This window comes from Anneissia japonica, unplaced genomic scaffold (assembly GCF_011630105.1).
Source record: "Anneissia japonica isolate Jap-2015-1 unplaced genomic scaffold, ASM1163010v1 scaffold1005_len2656397_cov198, whole genome shotgun sequence".
NCBI lineage: Eukaryota > Metazoa > Echinodermata > Crinoidea > Comatulida > Comatulidae > Anneissia > Anneissia japonica.
In genome coordinates, this window is record NW_022683792.1 from 2130473 (window position 1) to 2135486 (window position 5014).

The 5014-nt window shown below is 35.2% G+C and overlaps 1 long non-coding RNA gene across 1 annotated transcript; it reads right to left on the reverse strand.

The window, feature by feature from the left end:
- Positions 1-2290: 2290 nt before the first annotated feature.
- On the reverse strand, positions 2291-4046 carry LOC117102422. Its single transcript, XR_004444411.1, has 2 exons — positions 3165-4046; positions 2291-2697 (listed from the first exon to the last, which is right to left on the reverse strand). It is a non-coding gene; the product is annotated as an uncharacterized LOC117102422 (long non-coding RNA).
- Between the last annotated feature and the right edge of the window lie 968 nt (positions 4047-5014).

The window sequence follows — 5014 nt, forward strand, 5'->3', positions numbered from 1 at the left end:
GCAGCTTAACTATGCGGTCAAACCGGATGAAGTGGCCGAAGAAAGATCACGATGTCTTCAATATTCTGAACTACTATACGTAGATGGTAAAAAACTACCGGATCCACTTCATGAATTAAAAGATGGGTGGGTAAGTGAAAAGGAAGGGGTGATTTTTTGGCCCTCTGTAACCTATTTTGAGATAGGAGATTGGCTGCTAAATGAGGCACCTTGTGTTAGTGAACCGACCAAGAGGAAAGCGAAAACACCTTCACTTAAAAATAGACTGTTATCGGACTACAAAGAAGGGAAAGCATATAGCTATTTCGATAGTAAATGGCTTCATGAAATATTTTATCATAATATTTCGGATGACAGCAATATCTGCTTTGCTTTGTTAAGGCACAATGTACACCATCACAGGCAACTAAGAATACACCACATTCTGTATGGGTTGCTCTTGAAAAAAAGACGGTGAAAATATGCAGTGCATATTGTAGCTGTTTTGCAGGGTGAGTGTAAATACGATATTCTTGTTAGTTATTATTTCTATATTTAAAAAAAAAAACATATTATATTTGTGAATTAACTATGTAAACTTAAAGTTAGATTTGTATATTTCTTTTTAGACTTGGTTCTTCATGTAACCATGTTGCAGCCGTGATCTTCAAGCTGGATCATGCTTTTATGACTGGTGTTTCCAAGAACCAAGTACCATGCACATCAAAAACTTGCAGTTGGAATGTCTACAGAGGGGCAAAAAGGATGAAAATAATTGAAGGGAAACCAGTGTCTGACATGCAATGGGCAAAGCCAAACTACTATAAACAGGGTATGGGCTTTTTTATTCTACAAAATAAAAAATTTACAAAAACATAAAAACAACTGTACAATATTAAATTGACCTTGCATGTATCTTGTGTAAATCGTGATTAACCTACAGTACAGTGCTTCACAAGCAACTTGTTTGACAAGGCATGATAGTTTTGTTATACTGTAGTACATATGTAAAACTTAAACATCAGTACATTGAAACATGTAAATTATTATAAACAGGCAACCTGATGTTGCTGATGATATTTAACGAAATAAGCCTGTTTTAACAAATGATTTTTTTCTTCTTTTTTTTCAATATAGGAAATCAGCAGCCAATTAATACAGAATCACGAAAGCTTTTTAACCCAATGAAGAATTGCTCTTTTTCCCAGCTGCAGCGATTCAACTATATGGAAATATTTGGAGGAGTCCACAACAGCCGTGAATTATAACCCTCAGGAGGATTTTAATGTAGGAATTGAAGTGGAGGTAGAAACATCGCATAACATAGCAGTTCCAAAGAGTCTACAACTACTTGCAGCCAATTTTCAGTCACCTGAAAATTTTATCAATAACTTGCCAACTTACTCTCATGAAGAAATTATGGCCATTGAAAAAGTAACTCGGGAACAATCAGAGAATGTTGAATGGGCAAAATATAGAACTGGACGTATTACTGCTTCCAATTTGAAATCTGTGGTTACTAGAAATAAGACTCTCCATAGTAATACACATTTAAGTAAAGATCCCATCCCAATTTTTAAAAAAAATATGGGATATACCCCCATTGAACCAAACCTACCAAATCTTAAATATGGGAGGATTACTGAACCAATAGCACGATCATTGTATGAAAAAATTTTGAAAGGAAAAGGACATGTGAATATTGAAGTCTCAGAATGTGGGTTGTTTGTACATCCAAAAAAGATATTTATGGGGGCTTCCCCAGATGCATTAGTAGAATGTTCTTGTGGAAAGGGACTACTGGAAATAAAGTGTCCACGTACAATAGCACTTGATCAACCCACGGAAGAAAACATGGAGGCATTGTATGCAACTACAAATAAAAAACTTGAACTTAAACCAAATCATCAATACTATTATCAAATTCAAGCACAAATGGGCATAACTAAAAGAAACTGGTGCGATTTTTTTTATATATACCAAGGGTGGATACTTTTTGCAGCGTATTGAATACAACCATGAGGTGTGGACTAGGGCAATGTCTGAAGCTGAACAATTTATTTTTGAGTTCATTGCCCCAGAGTTAATTTACAATGCAATAAAGAAATCTACAATTAGCCATGAAATATAATTATTTTATTAGTTTCATAACCACTAGTTATTTCAAAATTATTTAATGTATGCTGCCAACTGAATATAAATTCTAAATATGTACATACAGTATTTATTTACAGTAAATAATAACAGGAAACATTTTGACCAGTGTAGTAATTGTAATAAAAAGAGAAAATTGACAATATTCGCTCCACAATTTTCATTTATTTGAAGAGAAACTTTCCTTTATTTTATTTACACATTCCTAATTACAATTCAGTTACTTTCATTCAAGAAATTAGATCTGGTTGCAAATTGCATAGAGCAGCACACACAGTTATTATGTCATCAGATACTGTGATGAGAGTAATTGGTAATGTAGAGTTCAAGATTTGGAAGTCCTTCAATCGGTTTATTGCTCTCTCTACATGGATCCTTAGGTTAGCAATCATCTTTGTCTTTTAACTTTAACTGAATGGTGGAAGGCAATCGCAACATCCACTTCCATTTTTATTTCCATGTTTAGTGCAGTCAAGTTGTTTCCACTTGTCTAGGTGATATGATGAGCTGTTGCTGCAACCTACTACTGGACACAACTTCATAATTTATGATTAAATCATCAGTCTAAAACAAAACAAGTACAGTATGCATTAAAATATTTATAAATCATAATGAATTGCAAAATAATTCTTTTTTTTAATAACTGTATTTACCAAGGAACTGTTTAAAATGTATATCATTATGATTAATATATCCATTACTAATATTAAAAATGGTTTTTAATTGAATGCCATTTTACTGACTTTAAAAAATAAACTTGGCCTATCAATGAATACAAAAAAAATATACTACAAATGACTAATAGTTGATTATCAATACAAAATTATTTCGCAGCTACGCCAGACCGTGGTCGCCGAGCTTCATGCTCATACTTAGCTACATAGGAGGCACAGGCCTCCCGTCGCGTACCACCATGCGGTTTGTGGAAAAAACTCGACTTTTGTAGGCCTAGATCAAACAACCTTATTTGCAATGAAATTAAATATTTCAGTCAAATCTACTATGTGTATGAAAAAAAAGTATATATTTACCACTTAAATGTTACTGTTTGAAAATCTAGAAATGATATATACAAAATTTAAGGTAAGAAAGTTCCATACTTTGAAAATTTGTCTGCAAGACTAGCGTGGTTGTTTATTTCCAGAGACTTTTTTGTCTTCAATCTGACGCATGCGCAGTCGGAACTGCGAAAAGGCTTATTACTAGTTGTCTAATCCCAGAAAAAGTATACTATGGAACGCCATGCAAATAAGTAATACGGAACGCCATTTGTGCCAAAATCGATTTATTCTTAAGCATTTCAACTGATTAAGACAAAGATTAAGGACTGGAACCCAGTCTAAGTGAATCCCACCGATAACCCAACCTTCGCTCACCGCGACGTAAAAAAGCTACAGCGAGCAAAGCCCATGGAAGCGAGATTGCGCATGCGCTAGTAAAGCCTTCAGTCACACAAAATGAATAATTCATTATGCTCAACTTACCTACGATAAAAAGAATTCGCCAACCGGACGCCATTTTCTCCACGGACAAACCACTGATCCCAATTCCTAACGTATTTATTTAGATGTTGTATCTTAGTTTTTCTTTGTAAATTTTAATTGGTGATTAAATGTGTGTTAAATAACTAATGTATAATGCGAGCTTTTGTGTTTTTAGTACATTTTGATGGTAATTTATTAGGTTTTAAAATGCCTATTCCAGAAAGCCTATTCTAAACCATTAAGATTATGAAGTTATCCAGGCACAATGAACGGTAACGAACGTTTAGTTGACAACAAAGGGCGCCACCTGGTGTTGTGACGACACAACTGTTATGCTACTGTATTAGGCGGTATACTTACTTTGTACACAATCCGAAGGTAACGCTGGCACACATTAGGTCTTAGGTCTTAGCTTTCGTAGGTCTGAGCTTTCGGGACACCCGGTACACCTTTTCCTTTTTTAACTCAAATTTTTCTCACTCTTTTTAATTTTTCGGCTTGACTGACGGGGAGGGGAGGGGGCCCCTCATGCCCCCTACCCCTGCTGGATCCGCCACTGGTCCTGATTTTAGTAATTTTATATTTGTATTATATAATATTTTGAAACCGAATATACAACAAAGTAAAGAAGATTTTGGCATCAAAAGAAACATGTATAATGATGAAAATTGGACATCAATTTCCAAAACATCATAAAAAGCAGCAAAACGACTTAAAATGTTTTAAAAAGATGCAAAGCATGGTAAAAATATAAGAGCGAGAACGATATAGGCCCATCGGATATTCTCACGATGTGCATTAGAAACCGCTATCGACAATGAATCAAAACCGTACCGTACGGTTTCGTGGAGTGCGAATAGCCTGTACACGTACAACGGTTTTTTTTTGTACTGGTACTGTATTTGTTTTCTCCATTAAACGTCGTTGATACTTACTGGTGTTTATTTCATGATTAGTCAGTTTTATATAGGCCTATTGGTGTTAGCTTTCGAATAAAGGTATTATTGTCCAGAAATCCTGGCATACTTAGTTGAGGGTCTTAATTTTCGAGTGGGTCTGATATCTCGTAATCTTAGGTCTTAGCTTTCGTAGGTCTGAGCTTTCGGTACACCCCATTCTCCGTCTGTGCATATGCTTTTAAGCTTGCCTTCCTCCGTGCCTGGCATTTTAAAACCAGTTTCACAGTACATGACTCCAGCGATAAAACTGACATCTAGTTTTAAGAATCTTCCTTGCTTAAAGTCAGGCTCCGGAGGAAAAAAAATTGATATGTTGTAGGACTGATTTTTCTAGGACAGGAACAAGTAGTTTGATCAAAAACTGAGCAACGGTGAATGAGATAAACATTTTTGAATAAACTGGGGGAAAAAAGGTGTAAAAATGGGCGGTTACGCCCA